The following is a 21,748-nucleotide window of genomic DNA, read 5'->3' as shown; positions in this document are numbered from 1 at the left end:
TTAAATTTTCAAAATGACTTACAACATAAAAGTTTAACACCATATAAAATATGATATAAAAAGATATAAACCACAGAGCTAAAAATGGCAGCTACTGAAGCACTTCTCAGGACATTGATCATTCAGTAGTGAGGAAGTGATACAGAGTAAGGCTTATTCCTTGCAACAGAGAGGAGAGAAAGACCCTGGCAAATTAGAATCCCAGAATCTGAAGGCATTAAACAGGACCTTGAATTGGCATGTAGAAACACTGATAGTGTGTAGGAACTTCAATGTGGGAGCACTGATAGTGGTTTGTAGAATGCAAAAGTATTTGCCATTTCTGCCATCACCTAGACGTAAACATATGATCCTGACCATAGCTGTACATCATAGAAGGGCATGATTGCTTGAGTACACCACTTTTCAAATAGCTAATGAGGGAACTCATGGCCTCAAAGGAGATGAAAAGCCTGCCTCTGAATCAAAACTGTATCAAAACCCATCAGTTGGTTAAGAGCCAAGCCCAAGTCCTCTGAAGTGGCAACGCTTGATCTGTTAATCCTCTCTGCTTTCCAGCAGTGTCTGTATTGCTTTGAGCCTTTTGCTCCTAAATCATTTACTAACACACTTCTGGGATATTTATGGAAGTCCCTGGCATCAATCATTATCATGGAGAAATTTAAAACAATAAGCTGGTAGACTGCTTCCAAATGCCACACGTGTCTCTTTCAGCAGCTTTTCTGTCCTGATGAAATTAGGGTGTTTTTGTTCATTTCTGCTCTGGATGCTGCCAAACAGTAAGACATCACTTACAGGCATCAGTCTGCATTTGAAGATGAAACCTGTCCCATGAGAGCTTGCTGAGGTTTAAAAACCCATTCCCATTGGATCTGGTGCTTTAATTTGGTTCACACTAAAATTCACACCCACAAATGCTGTTTGATATGAAAGCCTTTTCTTTGTTGCTTGTCTCTGGTAAAGAGCATCCCAAAGCTCAGAAGCGGTGCTCAGCGCTTGCCAAGTTTGAGACTATGCTAAGCTCACAATCAGAAAATTGTCTGCATAATTAGGGATTGCTTTAAAACTTGCATCTTCCTGTTTCTATGCAAAACAATAGTATATTCCAAGCATTAGTTTCCCATAATATGTTGCTATCACTATCTTCTAGTTCATATTAACATTGTAACAGGTGTTGGCTCCCAGTAGCTTGCACCACAAGATTGCAGAAAGAAGGCATCATGCACAGAGGGAGCATTAGAAATGTCTCATACTGTGCACATTCAGAATTTCATTTGCTAGAGCTCAGACATTATCTGAAGTCTCAAGCACCTGTCTCCAGGTTGGGAACAAGCAGCATTAAAGAAGGAAGCAGTTTTCCTTTCTGCTTTGCCCCCCACTTCAGTACCCTGTCAGTGGGCGGCAAAGTTCTCTGGCTCAGGGCAAAGGTGTGTCTCTACATGTCTTATGTTTGTGTTATATTTGTTATGTCTCTTCCCCCCCCCCCCCAAAAAAAAACCTGTCTGGATTTGGCATGGACAGTCCCAATCAGTCCTCTGTTTCTCCACCTTTTCATCAGTCTTTAAGATGTCCCAGTTTCTCTCTCCTCTTCCCTCTGCATACTTCAAATAATGCAAAATGAGTTCAAAACACAAAAGTAGTTTGCACTCAGCAGGGAGGAGGAGATGGGTCAGCATCTTGCTCTGTCCAGGAAACTCAGGCAAAAGCAAACTGCTGCAGCCTCTCCTGGCTTCTGTGTTCTTCATTATTAATAACTTTTCCCATTTTGACCGCAGTCTGTGATTGCTTGGTAACTTTTGTCCTGGTTTTCATCTGTGAGATGTTGAAGGGCACGATTTGTGCTGTGTCAGTGCACCAAAGAGCCATGTGCAAGGGGAAAGGACTGTGGAAAAAAATAATGGATGCATGCATTTGGGCCCAGCATGACATTTGGAGCAAGGCAGGGAGTCAAGAGCCACTGCTGTAAATCAGAAGCCTTATCGTACAAGTCCTGAAGGCAGAAGCTGCAACAGCAGCTCAGAGCTGGCAGTTAATCCTGCCACAAATCCCAACAGCCGCATGGGGCTTGAAACAAATTCTCCATAAACTGTCTGTGCTGTATGTGGGATGCAAACCCTAGTGGAAATCCCACTCAGTTACCTGATGCATTTGCGGTCTGCCTGGCCATGAAAAAATATTATTTTTCCTAGTCCTATTTCTAGCTCTGGGTTGTGATATTTCTTAGATCTTGCCCAGATTCTGGTGCCATTACCTTCATGATTTTTGCACAATCGGCTGAACCAGAATCAGTTTTGGACTACCACCCAACACTTGCTTGCTCTGCCCCTGCAACATCACATGGGCTCCTAAAATACCACAAGCACTCGCTCGTGTGGTGTCACAAGGATATAAAAGATTAACATGCTACTACTTATACAGCAACCCTGCTCTGGATGAAAACACTACACGCTTCTAGCAATACACATTTTACTTTCCTGATAGTTCTGAAATACTCAGAGAAGAAGCTGCCTTTCAACACACATGTAAATATTATGAAAAGCATCTGTGTGTATTTCTGGTCTGGGCCAATTACAGTCTTGGGAGGAGAAGCTTGTCTTGAGGAGGGAATGCATTAATCAAGTGAATGTCACAGCATCCTCAGTACCATCATGATGAAGAATGGGTTGCACTCTTTGACACAGAAATCTTCAGGGTCATTGGCAATATATGTAACCTGGCTGAGCCCTGCAGAATGAAAATCAAAATGGCACCCCTGGTAATTAGGCTCATGAATGAATCACAGAAGCTACCTAAACTTGCTGACCTTGGGTGCCATTGCATACTTTTCCTGGCCAGCTCTTGTGTTCTGAATTTACACATTATTTCTTCATTGGTTAGGCATATATTATAATTGTTAATGACTCCCTTTACCCTAGGTGGCTTTTCTAACATTGCATTTAGCATATCATGCAAGAAAAGTTAGAGGATTATATCCAAAAGGTTACATGCCCTACTATGGGAGCACCCAACAGAAGAAGTGTTTACAGTGCACCCACACCATTTGCAGGTGCACCATATGTGGGTTTCAGCTTATGCTGAAGCTGCACTGTATTAAAAAGAATGGTGTGCGCACCTCTGGCGCCCACAACATGCCGCACAACATGTATGAGCCCCAATGTTTTCAATGGGGCTCAAGCACACACATTGTTTGCCTTATGAGGGGGGTGGGTGGGTTCAGAATGGATCCCCCACATAAGGGAAGGGCCCACTGTACTGTATATACTCATGTATAAGTCTAGAAATTTTAGTCCAAAAATTGACTCCAAAACCCTGAGTTGACTTATTCACGGGTCATTGTAAATACTGTACTTTGAGGAACCATCTGGTGAAAGGCAAGAGCATAATCTGACTAAGAATTACTGACTGTGCCCCTGCTCTCTCATCCATCCTGCCTTTATTGTGACCACAAACACTTAGGCCTGCTGAACTTTTGTAAGTTATTTGGTATTTTTTCCTTTGCTTTTCTCCTAGAAACTTTGCTTTGTTACATGCCCCAAAGTTTTAACCTCAACGTATCCACAGGTCATATCAAAATCCATAATTTTGGTTCCAAAACCTGCCCTCAACTTATATGTGAGGTCTACTTATAGTTGAGTGTATACAGTAGTCATTAGTGGAGAACAAGTATCCCTCTGGATCAGAGACTCCTAAACTCTTATCCTGCAGGCAGTGGCATCACTAGGGTTGTGGGATACACACCAAGTGACACCCCAGAAGAGGGGGGACAGCAGATTGGGCCCTCCTCCTGCTGCGCCCCTCCTGGCTTTGCCATGGTGGTGGAGGCCTTCTTGCCAGGAGAAGAGCTTGCTACTGTGTGTGGGACATCCCAGTCCTAGTTGCCTGCATGTATATTTATTCAGGCAGGATATTTGGTTCATTTGGAGCTACTACTTACCCATAGAGACGGGATGTCCCCATACATCTTATGAGTATCTTTCCAAGATTGTTTCATTAGTTGTACATGACCACTGAGGAAGACACATATGTCGAAACGCGTTTGGTCAACATTTATTATTTTGTAATGGGCATACTGCATTATCCGTTTTAATTTGTTAGTCATTGTGCACTCTCTAACCTGTTGTATACCCTTTAATCTCATTCTGTGAGGCACAAATGAATTGATATTTCATGTACTGTATATGTTCCCATGGGATTTGCAGTTTTCTGGCCCAGTACTGATTGTTCATTTTATGTTTATGTCTGTAGGGCGTGGCCCACAGGCTTGAATTACCTTTTATAGATCGCATGCTTTGTATTTTAACATTTTTTAAAATACATTCATTGCATTTGAGTGCAACACACTGTTTAAATAAAATTGCCGAGTGTCCATCTCCCCTAAACTTTTTGCTCATTCACCTTCTTGCCAGGAGACCACCACAGCAGCAATGGAGAGGGCTAAGCACCTCTCTCTGCTTTGCTGTGTTAGTGGAGGCCTCCTCACAAGGAAACCTTCACTGCTGCCTCTGCAGAGAGGGCCAAATCATATCCTTTTGGCCATCTACTGGCAGCCAACATCCTTCAGTGGGGAACACCAAGTGTGGGGGCATTACTGCTTCCAGGTGTTTTGGACTACAGCTCCCAGAATCGCAGCCCATTGTCCAAGATAGCGGAGGCTTCTAGGACCTGAAGTCCAAAACACCTGGAGGATCAGAGTTTGGGAATCACTGCTCTAGATGTTGTTGGACTGCAACTCCAATGAGTTCTAGCCAGTACGGTATGGACTGCATCCCACAACCCTAGTGACACCATTGCCTGCAGTACAAGAGTCTACACCTCACTACATTTGACCACACCTCATATTTTCCGTTTTATGTAACCAGAAGCAAGCTGTCTTCTTGTCTTCTAAACAAAACTCTTATGCTTAATGTAAGAACTGCTTGTAGCCTTGTCAGTTTTGGGTAAACTAATTAATTGTCCATATGGAATATTGTCTCTCAGAAAAATAGGATCGCATCCTCCATTTGACCAATAAATAAATAAATTTGATATTTGCTTCTCTTCACATGGTGCATTTTACACACATTATCCATCCCAACATATGTCATAACAAAATTAGAATAATCCAAAACATTAAAAAAAATGGACATGAATATTCAGAATCTCTCAGAAACAAAAAAGGAATCATTTGTACCTTGTGTGGAATGTGTCAGACAGCCCCACCCTTCATAATTTAATTTGTGCATGAGGGAGTAATAATAATAATAATTTATTTATAGCCTGCCTTTTTCTTGGGGAATCAAGGAACCATCACATGCACCAGCTACATAGCCTGCTGGCAACATATTCAATAGCTGTATGAAGACGCCATATGTGAATATACACATAAGATTCTTCCACATTCCTTCTTGACATGCTTACCCAATGGCAGTGACAGCATTGCTGTGTAATAGTGGTTCTGCTGTCCCTCAGCTCTCATAGCATTAGTATTGCCAGTGGACAGTGAGAAGGGAGATTATTGCACATGTTTGTCTCCCGAGCTTGGCATGGGCTGTGCAAGGGCATAAAGTGCTTAAACATAGATGTTATCATACACTGCTGTACCCAGCTTGGCGACATCATGTACCCAATCCAGACTTCTCCCAGACTTCATAAAGAATGAGAAACTTCTTTGCAAAGTCCAGGAGAAGTCCAGTTCAGGTACATGATGTCTCCAAGCTGGGCACAGAGGTGTATTTCCCTATACTCTAACATAAATGATTTCCAAGGTCCATTCGTCCTAGCAGCTGTCATGGACTGCCCTGGGCCTGACTTAGAGACACAGTCAGAGGACTCAGACTCTGAAGAAATGGTGGAGGCTGAGACAAAGGCAGATCTGGGGCTGACTGGATCAGCAGTCCCAGAGCAAGCTCAGGAAGCTGCAAAGGGAAAAACAGACTCTATGGATTCTAGGCTGCAGGTGCTAGGACCTGTGGAGAGAAGACAGGTCAAGGAGTCTGTGAAACAATCTTCCAGGCTAGAAGCTAAGAGAAGAGCTAATAGGTTTTAGTTGAGAGAAGCTGAGGCCTTTTAAAAGACCTCCAGCTGCAGACATTCTTTACAGTCAACAACCAGTCTTGCAGCCTTGTTGTTCCTGTATTTCTTGCACTTGGATTCAAGTTACCTGACCTCTGGACTTGCCTTGTGACTACACTCTTGCCTCTGCCCTTTGCTGTGACTGACTGACTGGTATTGTGTGACCCTTGGACTGGACTCTGGACTACTCCTTTGCATATTCCCCTGTTGTGCTGCCCTCAGTAGAGGTAAGCAGAACAGCAGCTGTTTAAGTGGCCACATTACTGTCACTAGGTCTGGTTGGTAAAGATGGTCTGATTGAGCTGGCATATTTTTGATACATTTAAACATATTCATTCATCACTTTGTTTGCCAGCTAAAGAGTAGAACAAAATCTTCTGTGTATCTGAGAATATTAAACAAAAATGTTTTCTTTTTAATGCTGTTACTTATAGATCTAGTGACTAAGAATTTAAACCAAGTTGGCTATATGTTATTCATGCCAGGATTTTATATTGTGCTCTGCTCTTATGAATATCTGACACTCCTTCTGGCTATTCCTGTCAGGGGACATGGTGGGCCAGCTGTTTTCCCTACCCTAGTTTTCTACCATTAAAAATCTTGCCACTGAGTTCCTTCTGGGGACCTTCTGAAGAACCATAGGATTCTCTGGAACACAGTTTGCATCAAAATAAGCCATCCTTTATACATATAATTAGAGATGGGAAAAAATAAAAACAAACCTATTTAACCTTTATTTGGATTTGGAGTTTTCTTAACATTTTTTACCGCCTGCAAACACTTGAGACAGTCTGTTGCTATAAAACAACCACTTTAAATTTGGACACCATTGGCTGACTCAGAGACTAGGAAGGCTGCCGTAACTAAAACTCTGTGGATCCAGAACTAATATATGTGTTATTGACCATATGAAGAATCAGCTCTAGGGGAGATATTAGTTGATTCATTCAAATTCCATTCCTGTAGCAAGATCATCATATGCAAACATTCTGCTTAAGAGGTTCTGCCAGTTGGAACACTTGCCTGTTCATTAACAGGTATTACAGGTTTTAAAATCTGTTACTCAGTGAGTCAATACAGGATGAAAATAGCAAACCCAAGCTATGGCTAATTTCATTTGTTGCATGAAAATGCCAAGTGGGTCCACTTTAAGAGCCCATGTCAAAAATGCATTATATTCTCTTTGGTCACAGCTCTGCACAGATACTCCTAAAGCAGTTTGCTGATTATGTGTGCAAATACTTGTTGATAGTAGGGTCACTAAAATTTGGAGTATCATCATAGTTTTGAGTCTACCAGCAATTTCTGTTATAGAAGCCCCCTGCAAGAAAGGAACTGGACTTGTACATAGTCATTGACTTTATGCAATTATCCATTCAGATCATTATTTAAGAAACTTGTTCACTTTAGGGGGCTATTCACACTTACTTTGTTGAATAAAAAGATTCACATATCTGCACCGATTCAGAATCGGTTTGGTGTTCCCACTACATTTACCATGATGTTTATCACACTATACTCTTAAAGTGCTACTATTCCACTTTGACTCCTCTAGCTGCCTTCTGTTGCATTCTGGGATTGGCAGTTTTAAGGAGGGGTATTTAGAATTCTCAGGCAGAGAAAAAAAACATACAAAAAGTGAACATTAAGATAGAATTAAACTAGTCACAATATTTAAACACTTTCTACTTAAAAGAATAAAATGCAATTAAAAAGATGAAATTATTAAGAACAACTATTAAAAATAGTACAGATTAAAACAATACAGCACCCCAGCCCATTCTTTAAAAATGTTCTGTATTAAAAGCCTGTCAGAATTCAAAAACAAAACAAAACAGTTTTGCCAGGTGACAGGAAGATAGCAGGGATGGGACCATTCTGGCCTTCATTGGAAGGGTGTTCCAGAGCCTAGGAGTAGCCACTGAAAAGGCCCTCTCTCATGTCCCCATCACCTCCACCCATTTTGCTTCCCCTTGTCCGGAGTCATAGATTTCATTGGTTGAAGCTCACTATTGCTTGCTTGCTTTGATTCAATTTTTAAGGACTTTTCAAGACCATAGTCTTCCATTAAGCTTCTAGCATTAAAACAAAACAAAACAAAAAAACAGATCAACAAATATTTAGCTTCCACAAAGTCGAAGTGTGAAAGGCTGACCTCACCATCCTTACACGGCCAACTCCATATACTGAGGAAACAAGTATACAGGGGGGTTGTGGGCACCCCCAGTTCTTCTACAGATCTTAGTTAAATACACAAAGGCCTTAGAGCAGTAGGGAAACTATAATCCTCAAATGTTGCTGGAGTACAATACCTGTTTCAACAGGGGCATAATATTGATCCTGTAACCAGCATTCATTCTCTCCTGCCCCTTAAGATCTGTTGTGTGTGGCAGCATCCTCAGAGTGCTGAGGATACTGTGGGCAGCCAAAAAGTCAAACAAATGGGTCCTAGAACAGATTAAGCATGAACTGTCACTGGAAGTCAAGGTGATGAAGCTGAGTCTGTCATACTTTGGCATGATTCACTAGAAAAGATTTTTAACATGATTCACTAGAAAAGACAATAATGCTAGGAATGGTGGAGAGTAGCAGAAAGAGAGGAATACCACATACCTGGAAGCACTGGGTTGGGGACGCAGAAGCCGCACACCATGTCCCCAACCTGGTGTGAAACCTAGCTCCTATTTGTGCCCTAGAAGGGGTGCATAAGAGCTGTGGTGCGACCTTAAGATGCCCTTCATGCACAGTGCCATTACCTGACTTTCCCCAGGCAAACACATTTAGAAATTGTCATGTCAAAGAAAGGATTTTGGCATGTAGAGCAAGCAGAATTTATTCAGCTATTCAACAACCTTTAGCACACTGTAGTTAAGCGTGGCAAAAGGGATCAATCCTGCTCCTGAGATTTTTCAAAGGAAGTTGAACCAGCCACTCCATTCCGTGATTCTTATTCTTATCATAGAAAAAGATAACAAATAATATTGTCATTGTTTGGACTAACGCCATCCCATCAGTTCACATTTGAACACAGATTGGATGTCCAATCAGATAATAAACCATTAGAGCTCATAAAAAAGAAATCCTTGTTAAATTCCCCTATGAGACTGCAACACATGTTGTTGGGACTCCACAACTGTGATGTTAAGCATAAAGTATTATCCAGGGAAGTCTGTCCAACTGGCGGACACACTAAGTAGAACTATTCTTCAGAGGTGCAAACAGATGGCTTCGTACAACAGGAGACACAGTCCATTAATATGAAACCAAACCACTCCATTGCCAAAAGCAGTCCTGAAGAAAAACAACAGAGTACCCAACAGGAAGTTAAATAAAGAATTTTAGGGGGCTGATTGTAACACAAGGCACAAGTATCACCAGATGTTGCCTTATATTACAATAGATGGATGAACTATCTATCCAGAATGGAGTTTTATTTAAGGGATACAGAATATTGATTCCAGCAGCTCTGAGATGACACATTATGAGCTCGCTCCTTGATTTGCATATCCACATGAGAATCATGCCATAAACAAACATAGGAATGCATCTTCTGGCCACCTGATTCAAGAACATTAGTGGAGCAGTATAAGGTATGTCAAGAATTGTTGTTGTCATTAGCTACTCTTGAGTCGACCTCAACTCATGACAACCCTATGGATGAGACATCTTCAGGATCTCCTAGCCTCCGCTGCTCTGCTTAGGACTTGTAGATTCAGGCTCATGAGCTCCTTTACTGAGTCTATCCATCTGCCATATGGTCTTACTCTCTTTCTACTATCTTCTACCTTTCCAGCATTATTGTCCTTTCCAGTGATTCATGCCTTCTCATGATACCAATAGCAACAGCAAGTACATTTCTATACCAATTATCAGTGCACTTAGGAACTCACTAAATGGTTTACAATGTGTAAGCTAATTGCCCCCAACAAGAAGGGAACTTATTTTAGCAGCAACCTATAGAAGGATGCAAGGCTGAGTGGACCCTGGAGCCCTGTCTGGGATTGAACTCACAACCTTGTGGCTGAGATTGGCTGCAGCACTGGCGTTTAACCATGGCACCACCAGAGCTGCCTGGTATGATGTGGCCGAAGTACAACACCCTCAGTTTAATCCAGGAAAAGTTCAGGCTTGATGTCTTTAAGGACCCATTTGTTTGTCATTTTTGCTGTCCACAGTATTCTCAGCACTCTTCTTCAGCACCACATCTCAAATGAGTTTTGTTTTTATCATCTTTCTTCACTCTCCAGCAAGTGCAAAGCTGTCTTTCCACTTTCTTCCTTGACTTTCCTTAGTAATTGTTCCAAATCCACAATGTTTTCTGATAATAGCATGATTTCATCTGCATATCTTAGATCATTGATGTTCCTTCCTCCTATCTTTACTACTCCTTCTTCTAAGTCTAAACCTGCTCATACATTGAACGAGTAGGGTGACAGGATGCAGCCTTGCCTGACCCCTTGCCAATTGGAAAAGCATTTAGTTTCTCCATATTCTTTGTCAACAGTGACCTCTTGTCCTAAGTACAGATTTCTCATCAGGACTAAAAAACTTAGTGGCACTCCCATGTCTTTAAGAGCACCAAGAATGTATGCCAAGAATACAGCAATAAATAGCAAAAAGAATTGCTCATGACTTTCTGTCCTGGTCCTGAAAATTGGCTAGAATCTAGCCCACAAAATGATGGGGTTGACAGCACCAAATAAAGCAGAGCATTCCAAAACCAAAATGAATGAGGAGCTCAAAAAGAACATTACAGACCAGTGGTGAAGGCTGTGTTTCCACAGTGGACTCTATCAAATCCTCCAACATTTTGCAGATGAAAACTGGAACAGTGTGCCAAGCAAAATCAGAGTGTGGTCAAGATGGCAAAAATCATTAATGAGGAAGAACACAAAAGGTAAGAGACTGTAGCAGTTCACTTATGCCTGAGTCTACTGGCAAGAGCATGATATTGCCTCCTCCTTTAATTTCCCCCAATTGAGTTAAATAAGTGCAAACTATATTTGCACTTTGAACTGAGTTTGCAGCAACTGAAGTAAACTGAGGACAAAGGAGAAAAGTGGGAGGAAAAGAGAGAAACTGGGACATTTTAAAAGCATCTGGAAAGGTGAGATGGCAAACAATCAGTGGTGTAGCCACACTGCAGAAATAAAGCAGTGTGACATGACTTTAACTGCCATAATTCTATCCTTGGATTTGTAGATTGGGGAGACACCAATACTTTCTTACAGACCTGACTATAACTCCTGGCCCAAATCAACAAAAATATGTCTCTTGTTTTATTGTTGCAAATACACACACAAACACACATTCAAATAATTGAAAGAAAATGTGTGACCATATACACAGGCCTCAGAAGAAATTCATTGTCACACTGTGTGAGGGATAAGCAAGGAGAGGCCAGTAGACCCAATATTGTAGGAATTTATGCTTATTAAAGTACTCCATTTCTATTAAGGTGAGAATTGTTCTTTAACTGGACAAACTATGTCATAGGGGACAGTAAAGTAGTTATTTTTGGAGAGGACTCTTTAAAGAGTATTGAATTTCTTTTTTTCTTAAATTGGTGTTTTTTAAATACACACACACACCTCCTGCTCTTCAGTTTGCAAATTCCACAAAGTGAGCACATGCTTGGAAATTGTCTTAGGATTGTGCCCTGTATCCAGGGTGGAAGAATTTGGATCTGTCTCATTATATGAAACTTTGATTGCAGTGCTTTTACAAGGAAAGAATACAAACTTCAAAGATCACCCATGATTGCTTCTGCTCCTAGCAGCAAATACAAATTTTATGGCCCAAACTTGAGTCAAGCGTATATTGGATTCATCTCAATACTTGCAAACATGGTTTCATTTAATTGAAAATTGCACAGAAATGGTACCTTGAGATCAGCTTGACTCTTACAAGGAACAACATGGAGCAACAACTTTTCCACATTTAAAAGCATTTCTGCACTATGTTTACTTGTTTTGAAACCTAGCTTTCAAAGATGTTTTTGCTCGATTTCTTTTCTTTGACACAAGCAATTATTTTAGCACAGGAAACCGTCTCAGCTTTCCCATTTTCTGTCTGTCAAAGTGACCGCTTTCTTTTCTCTGTCATGTAATTAGTTTTGTGCTGTTTTATTTAGATGATACTACCAGTGAAAAATTGCACTGCAAGAGATGTATTGGACAAATCTGGATGCAGAATAACGTGAATGCAGGAAAAACAAACAAACAAAATATTTTGATAAAGGACCAAATGGCTTCTTTTTAAAAAGAAGCAGTGGTTTGGAATTTCAATTATAGGCAAGATAAACAAAACATTTATGTTATCGATAATCTACACTTGAAGTATGTTTAGATAAACACCTTTTCTTAAAGTTCACAAATTCCTAACAAACTTTAATTTTAGAAATAAATCTGATTGTTTCATTCCATTTTGAAAGATTTGGTAAGTCCCATGAAAGAACTTTGTGTGAAGCCTTTCTTGAACTTTGATCCACAGCATATATGGGGGTAAAGACAGTGGCAGATCCATTCCTTGATTCAGAATAGGATTGTCAGAATGTTGTCCTGGACTAAGAATAAGCAATCCAGCCCATGTTTTTTTGTTCATTCTGAAAAAAGGTAAGTGGGAACCTCTCAAAGCAGTTGGCATGTGGATCTAAGTAAGGAACTGCAGAACATTTTTTCAGCTTTGCATTTTCAGTGTGCATTTTTTCAGCTTTGTTTGACTCTGAATTCTTCTTTGGAAGAGTCCCAGGCATCCAAACATGAAAGTGAGTTGCAGAAAAGAAGAAGCCATTAGGGTGGTGATAGATGTGCTATTTGAAAAATAATCTTGGCAGGGCCATTCTCAATGAATCAATTTAATCTCTAGCATTAATTTGTGAGTGGTGGAGTTTCACAGACATTCCTACTTTCCCTAAGTAAAGCAACATGAAAATGAAATTCAACACGGAGAAATGTAAAGTACTGCACTTAGGGCAAAAAAAAAAAAAAAAAAAAAATGAAATGCACAGATATAGGATGGGGGACACTTGGCTGAATGAAAATACATGTGAAAGGGATCTTGGAGTCCAAGTAGACCATAAGTTGAACATGAGTCAACAGTGTGATGTGGCAGCTAACAAGGCCAATGCGATTTTAGGCTGCATCAATAGAAGTATAGTGTCTAGATCAAGGGAAGTAATAGTTCCATTCTATTCTGCTTTGGTCAGGCCCCACCTGGAATACTGTGTCCAGTTCTGGGCACCACAATTAAAAAAGGACATTGAGAAACTGGAGCATGTCCAAAGGAGGGCGACTAAAATGGTGAAAGGTCTGGAAACCATGCCTTATGAGGAACGACTTAGGGAGTTGGGGATGTTTAGCCTGGAGAAGAGAAGGTTAAGAGGTGATATGATAGCCCTATTTAAATATTTGAAGGGATGTCATGTTGAGGAGGGAGCAAGCTTGTTTTCTGCTGCTCCAGAGACTAGAACATGGAACAATGGATGCAAGCTCCAGGAAAATAGATTCCACCTCAACACTAGGAGGAACTTCCTGACAGTGAGGGCTGTTCGACAGTGGAACAAACTCCCTCGGAGTGTAGTGGACTCTCTTTCCTTAGAGGTCTTTACACAGAGGCTGGATGGCCATCTGTCAGGGATGCTTTGATTGTGATTTCCTGCATTGCAGGGGGTTGGACTGGATGGCCCTTGTGGTCTCTTCCAATTCTCCAATTCTATGATTCTATGAACGTCTCTTTTTGATGTACATTACCTTCATCTATGACCACCCCCTTGATTTTCAAATGTTTCCTTTTTGGAAGTAAAATATGACTGTTCTAGATCTCCTTGAATAATTTACACTTAGGTATGCATGAAATCAAAAAGCACTCTATTTCCAGTCAATTTAAAAACACATCTCATATTAGGTACTAGTCCTTTTTGGATTGGTTGTCATGCCTCTTTCCACCTCATCCTCATTTGTGTGACCAACCATTCCTATTTCTAAGGCAGTTCTTCTGATGTATTTTAATTTGTTTTGATTTTTATAATTTCATAAAGGGGCGGGATTTATCTTGATAATACTTTAAAGAAAGACTACATACATAGGTTACAAACAGAAGTATAAGGGTAATGGCAATAATTCAGCATTCAAATTCCTATTATCATCAGTACAATTGTTCATTGAGAGTGAATGCAGTTTGCTCCTCATGGGAAGAAAAACATCATTGAGCTGCTTCTCAACAGAGGTTATAAAAAAATCTGAGAAAGCATCACAAGGCAGACTCTAAAAGCCTCAAAATGACCACAAGGAGTTCTCTAATAAAGGGAGCTTGGGAGATGGATGTTTCTGGCCCTCTGAATAGCTGGTTGAGACTCGACAAGGGATTCCAGACTCCCATCTCCCTGAGCATCATGGACTACAAATCCCATCTGATCTGCAGTGCTAGAGACAGAAACTATCCCCAAAGTAACTTCCTACTTAGTTACTAGGAAGAAGGGAAGGTCAGTTCAGTAGATGGCAGCAGCTTAGTTCATTTAAGGGTGGTCTCCTGTCGAGCTCAGACATAACCAGGATGGGGACCTAGAGACCCTTCACAGTTACCCTGATAGCTAAAAGTGGAATATAGCACTATGTTGATGTAGTACAAAAGGGACTCTGGGCATTGTGGTTTGATGAGGCCTCACTAGAGCTCTCTGGCTGAGAGTTCAAAATGCCCCCTTTTAAACTTCAAATCCCAAGATTCCATAAGATATACCCACAACAGATAAGTTAGAATCATAGCACTATGATTCCTCCTCCCCACCCCCCCTTTTTTTTTTTTTACTTCTGGCCTTCAGTTTCAATATGGGGCAGGAATAGTGATCTGCCATACACTGTTATTTCAGCATCAGCGAAACAATTGAAATAGTAATTGAATTATCAAATTGGAAAGTGTCTTTTAGGTCATTTAGTGAAACCTGCTGCTCGATACATGAAATCCAGAGCAAGAGCATTCCTAAGAGACAGCTTACCAGACTGTGCTTGAAGAACACCAGCAAGGGAGAGTTCACTATTCCTCTAGAATAACTGGCTCCAACCCACCATTAATGTTGATAATACCTGTGATATGCTTTGAGCGTGTAAAAAAAATAAAAGGATTGTATAAACACTAAGCACCGTTGTTGTTTTCTCAGTATTTTTACATGCTCTGTGCTTCCCACTCATCTCCACAATACAAAATTTATAATCATAGATGCAGCACAGCTAGAATAGGCTGCTAGGCACCAATTAAGCCTGAACTAATCTCCTAGGCCAAGGGCTTTCATTAACCCTTTGTGACTCTGCGTGGACTGGTATGGCATTGTACTTTTATTTGCATCAAAATAGGCCAACTATTTAATGCCAAAGCAAAACAAATGATCAAACAACAACAAAATCCTGTACAGCCCTTACCACACTATATTATCAGTTCACTAAATCCCATTCCTGCAGAGCGAAGATAAATAAGAGAGTTGCAGGAAAAAAAAAAAAGTAATTCAGGCAGAGGGCTCAGAAAGCTTAAATACTATCTTGGCTGTGCTCAACAGCGCTTGTTGCAATCAATCCACATAACACCTCAGGGCATAACCTCTAGTGAAACTGAACATGCTGTAAGTAAGGCATGTGTAACAGTTTAAAGTTTCCCACCTCAAACATATGTAACGAACACATCTTATAGATGTCACAAAAGAAGACAATATAGTAACTGAGTCGGTGGATTACTACCACTGTTAATTGTTATTACTTTATGCCTTTAGGTTGACTTTGATGTATGGTGATCCTATCCTGGGATTTTTTTGGCAAGATTTCTTCGGAGGAGGATTGCTATTGCCTTCCTTTAAGGCTAACAGAGTATGATTTGACCATAGTCACTCAGGGTCTTTCCATGGCCAAGAAAGGATTAAAACCTTGTGTCCTACAGTCCTAGTTCAACCCGCAAATGATTACATTATTTGGGTACCAGAGCAAATACTCTGAACAATTAATATTTGTATTGTAAATTCAGAACATTGTACAGCAGGGGAAGGCAACCTGCGGCCCGCGGGCCAGATCCGGCCCAGCGAGGCCTTGGGACCGGCCCCAGCCCAGTCCTGCCGCCGATTGCCGCTGGGGCCTTTGGGGGGCAATTGTCTATAGAAGACTCAGAAACATGCATTTATGTTAACATTTTTTAAAAAAATCAGCAATTCTTTTCGTGTGTCCTCCATTTTTTAAAAAAAGTGTCCTCCATTAGAAAATTTTGTCCTACATTTATCCCGGTTTATTTATATAGTTATTTTTTTTAAAAGATTATATTTAATTATTTATTTTTTGGCTTCGGCCCCCCAGTTGTCTGAGGGACAGCAACCCGGCCCCCGGCTCAAAAAGGTTGCCTACCCCTGTTGTACAGTATACTCCAACCTCCTCCAACAAAAGCCAGGGTGGAGTAGTGGTTTGAGTATTGGAGGCCAGAATTCAAATCCCTGCTCAGCTATGGAAACCCAAATGGTGTTCATGGGCTAGTCACACTCTCTCAGCCTCAGAGGAGAACAAAGGCAAATAAAAAACCCTCAAACAAATCTTGCCAAGAAAACTCCATGATAGGGTTGCCTTAAGGTCACCATAAGTTGGAAATGATGTGAAGGTACACGATAGCAACAAAGAAACCTCTCCACCCGGATATTCCAGATATTTTGAAGTGCAGCTGCCATTATAACCTGCTTGTGGTTCTCACAATAATCCTTAAGATAGGGTAATATCTGGATCACTTTGAGCCTGTAAGTACCGAGGATGTGGACAGGATCCTTAGGAGTGTTAGGAAGACGACCTGCTCCCTCGATCCCTGTCCCTCATGGCTGGCGGCTCAGGGGGGACCGGTGGTAACTTTAATGTTACACCGGATTATCAATACATCTTTCAGGGAAGGGCAATTTCCATCGAAATTAAAATTGGCCACTGTAAGACCTTTACTAAAAAAGCCCTCCCTGGACCCCCTGATGCACAATAATTATCGGCCTGTATCGCTGTTGCCATTTTTGGGTAAGGTGATCGAGAGGGCGGTTGTGATCCAGCTCCAATCGATCCTGGATGATACGGATTATCTAGACCCATTTCAAACCGGCTTTCGGGCGGGTTACGGGGTTGAGACTGCCATGGTCGCCTTGGTCGATGACCTCCGTCTGAGCATCGACAGGGGAAGCGTGTCCCTGTTGGTGCTCTTGGACATCTCAGCGGCTTTCGATACCATAGACCATGGTATCCTTCTGGAGCGCCTGGAGGAGGTGGGGATCGGGGGCACTGTGCTTCAGTGGTTCCGGTCCTACCTCACTGGGAGGTTCCAGATGGTGCAGCTGGGAGACGTGTGCTCCGACAAGAGACCCCTAACATCTGGGGTCCCTCAAGGGGCCATTCTGTCTCCAATGCTTTTCAACATCTACATGAAACCGCTGGGAGAGATCATCCGGAGACATGGGGCGCGGGGTTATCAGTACGCTGATGACACCCAAATAATTTTCTCTATGTCTCCGACTGATGCAGTGACCGGGGAAGGCATCTCTCCTCTCGTGGCCTGTCTGGAGTCGGTAATGGGCTGGATGAGGGAAAACAGGCTCAGCTTGAATCCAGAGAAAACGGAAGTACTCGAGATAGGTTCTCCTGGCCCAGGGATGGCTGTGGTTCCACCTGTCCTGAACGGGATGACGCTCCCCGTGAAGGACTCTGTACGCAGTCTGGGGGTGCTCCTTGACTCGTCGCTCCACCTTACATCTCAGGTGGATGCGACGGTCAGGAGCACCTGTTATCAGCTTCGGCTGATACGCCAGCTGCGTCCCTACTTGAGCCGGGGGGACCTAGAAACAGTAGTACACGCTCTGGTAACCTCTCGGTTGGATTTTTGCAATGCGCTCTACATGGGGCAACCCTTGTACCATACCCGGAAGCTGCAATTAGTGCAGAATATGGCAGCGAGACTGGTCACTAATACACCTAGGACCAGTCATATAACACCGGTCTTAAAGGACCTACATTGGCTGCCTATTCGCTTCCGGGCGCAATACAAGGTGTTGGTTATAACCTATAAAGCCCTAAATGGCTTGGGCCCAGAGTACTTGAAGGACCGCCTCTCTCCGTACAATCCGCCCCGCACGCTCAGATCCAGCAGGCAGCAGCTACTAAAAGTTCCAGAGGCTAGATTGAACAACACCACCAGAAGGGCCTTTTCGACCTCGGCCCCCATCCTCTGGAACGCGCTGCCTATCGAGCTCCGTTCAGCAACCTCCCTGGCCCAATTCAAGAAGGAGCTAAAAACGCTTCTCTTTAGGCAGGCTTATCCCTAAGCCTCTGCCTTGTGAGCCCTTCCCCCCTCTGTTAAGTCCCTGTTAAGTCCCTTTGTTAGTTCCCCTGTTAGCCATTGGTGAGTCATCTGTGATTTGGCACAGACTATTTTTACTGTATTGATGGTTTTAATATGTTGTTTTAATAATTGTATGGATGTCTGCTGTGAACCGCCCTGATGTTTCGAAGGGCGGTATACAAATAAAGTTTATTTATTATTTATTTATAATATTTTTAAATTGTGTAAAACAAGTTGAAGCACAGTTACTGTGGCTTCCCTAAGGCCATCTAAGCTGGGAAAATACTAGCAAATCCTGAGTTTGGACATGTTACCTTTTTGAATTAAAACTCCCAGAATCCCCCCAGCTGTGATGTAGTCTGAAAAGCAAGTGTTCCAACTTCTAAAAAACATACCTGCCCCTTCCCAGTCCAGCAGAAGGGAAAATAGGAGATATCTGGTAGGTTATCATTTTGAGCCTTGTGGCACTGTGTTAACCACTTGCAGGTTAGGAGGGTGGACTATTGAACAGAGCTCAGACGTGTTACTGATTTGGATGGAACTCCCAAAATCCTCTAACCTGAAGTACACCAGACCACTGAAGCCTTCTCTTCTATGGTACTCTTTGAGGCTGCTGAGAGTGGGTTTGGGTTTTGGTGAAAAAAAGTGTGGGGGTAGACACTTGTTCTTTCCCTTAAGCTTTTCCAGTTTTTGTAGGGATGGGGGAATGCACAGACATTGTTATCCACAGCCAGCAGCCTCTCCCTTATCCAGCTACGTGCCCAACTTCATTCCTTGACCTGCACTTAGAGGTTGCCTCTTTCCCACATTACATATCCCCTCAATGGCCAATTTGGGCAAGCTAGAAAATTTTGGGGAGCTGCTTATGGAGTCAGAGGGGTTGGCAAAAAATTAGGAGAAATACTCTCCTGGACAGTGGAAGTGGAGATGATGATGCTGGTCCTCCTCCTCCAGGCATCTGAGCCCATAAAAGGTTGATATTCTCCAGATTTCTGTTTTCAGCCACTGTCATCATAAGTCTTGCATTTCACCTGTGTGTTCTTTTCAAACCTTTCCTCCCACTTGCTAGTGATACACCATCCTTTTGCTCACCCTGGACTTCCCCTCCCTGTTTGGGCCTCAGTCCTGTTCACTCTTGCAGCAAGGCTGGACAGGCCAAAAGTCTTTAGCAATTTTTAATAGGACATTATATATTTGATTACTATCAAATCTGAAATTTACCCATTTTATGATGTACAAAACAATGACAAATAATAATACTACCAAGAAAGGCAAATACTGGGTTACAGGACCCTTCCTGGACTGCCAGGCCCCAATAATTTGTACCAGCTTCCCTCTCACCTCATCTGTCCAGGCAACATATTCCCTCTTTTATCCCTTCTGCCTGGGAACCTTAGTCCCTAAGAGAGATTTTATAACCATCCATTTCAATAGTCATGAAGATGTTCTTAGAATGTCTAAATGTCATTATAGAAATTATCCCATATTTCTTGACTTTTTGATTCTTCCAGTATACCTGTTTTATTTCCCCACTGCACAGAATACATTATTGAACTGCTCTTTACTGTGTAATTGAAGGTTTTCCCTTTGCCTCCCGTTATTACTGCTTTTACTGTACATTTAGAGAAGTTCAATTTTCAATTTCTTTCTGGACAATGATTGTTCCCAGGGATATATTTGGGGGCTTTTTTGCTCCCACTTCAGGAAAAGAATTTTCAAAGGTAGACATCATTATAGATAAGAAAACTCCTTTTTCTTTCTTGAAATTTATTTGGCTGTATTGCATCTCCCACTGCTGCTGCTGTGCAATGACTAGAGTCCAAAGAACTGTAACTAATTTGGCCACACATTGGGCATTGTGAGGCATTGTTTCAGGGAGCAGATGCTGTGAGTTAGTAGTGGGTGGCAGCTTCCTTGCTATTCCTTTCTCTTGGGAGGACAGAATTATGTATGCCAGCTCTGCTGTGGACCCTCCCAACTAGTCTCATGCCTCAGGTGTTATGGTGGACACTTTCTTAACTGCCAGTCCAGTCAGCCTCCTTACAGGCTTATGGAGATAGGACACCATCTTGTCATTTTTCTCAGAAAGCTTGTTCTGAGTAGTTCCAAGTTCCATGCATCCAAGAGGCTTTGTATTTGTCTTGTTGCATGACCTTCAATACCAAGTGTTAGACCAGGGCTTATGAAATGACGAGCCCATACAGACAGGCCAAAATAAAGCTGCTTTGGGTCACTTTGGAGGTATGCTGTTTAAATGCAGTGTCCTAAGAGGCCAGGAGCTGCGCCAAAGCCACACTCCAGCCCAGCTTCTGGCCTCTTAAGATGCAGGTGTCATTTAAAAAGCATACCTCCAAAGTGACCTGAAGCAACTTTATTTTGGCCTGTCTGTATGGGCCCGATATACAGATATTATTGTTATGTGTCTTCAAGTCATTCCCAACTTATGGCGACCCAATCACAGGGTTTTCTTGGCTAGATTTCTTCAGAAGAAGTTTGCTATAGCCTTCCTCTGAGGCTGAGAGAGTATTACTTGCCCAAGGTTACCCAGTGGGTTTCATGGCTGTTCTGGGAAGCAAACCCTAGTCTCCAGAGTCATAGTCCAACACTCAAACCACGATATCACAATAACAATATTGTTACTGATATGTTGTCTGAGTTGTTCAATTTATTTAAATTGCTACCACAATTTAATAGAAAGTGATATATATGTAATTTCATAAGCCCTAGTCCAACACTTGCTATTGCATAGCTGAGTGGATTCTGGTGTTTTCTCCTTTTTGGTATGCTCTTCAATACTCTATTTGTTCCAAAGGTCTGTGTAACCTGCCTCGATGCACTTTTATTTGAAAGTACTGAGTTCTGTGGGCTCTCCATAAAATAGCTTATTTTTGAAGCAAAGGTTTTATCAACCCATCTGGGACCTCTACTAGATAATTTTTGGTTTCCTTTAAGGAGATAATTTACTTGAAAAATATATCTTTAAATATATAAGAGTAAAGGGACCATTACTTTGACTGTGGCCCATTTACTATCTACACTTATTTTGGTCCCAGTGTTCAGTGAATGTTAATGGATATTGATCAGTTGTTTTAAGAGTGGAATAACAGATTCCATTAAATGATCTTGTAATATCTTTATAATGGCTGGACTGTGAACAGAATACTTTCATTATTTTATAGGCAGTATTGAGATTACTTTGATATTTGCTGGAAGATTCAATTACTGTGGCAAAATTGGTTTAGAAACTAGAAAATTATATAAAAAAACAAATGGGAGTGTATGAGTGCCATAGCGGTAGAGTATATGCTTTGCATGCAACAAGTCCCAGGTTCAGTCTGCAGCATCTCAAACTAAAAAAGAGCAGCTG

Source organism: Sceloporus occidentalis, unplaced genomic scaffold, assembly GCF_023333645.1.
Source record: "Sceloporus occidentalis isolate IW3139 unplaced genomic scaffold, rSceOcc1.0.p SCAF_5, whole genome shotgun sequence".
NCBI classification, from domain to species: Eukaryota; Metazoa; Chordata; class Lepidosauria; order Squamata; family Phrynosomatidae; genus Sceloporus; species Sceloporus occidentalis.
This window is presented reverse-complemented; position numbering follows the sequence as displayed.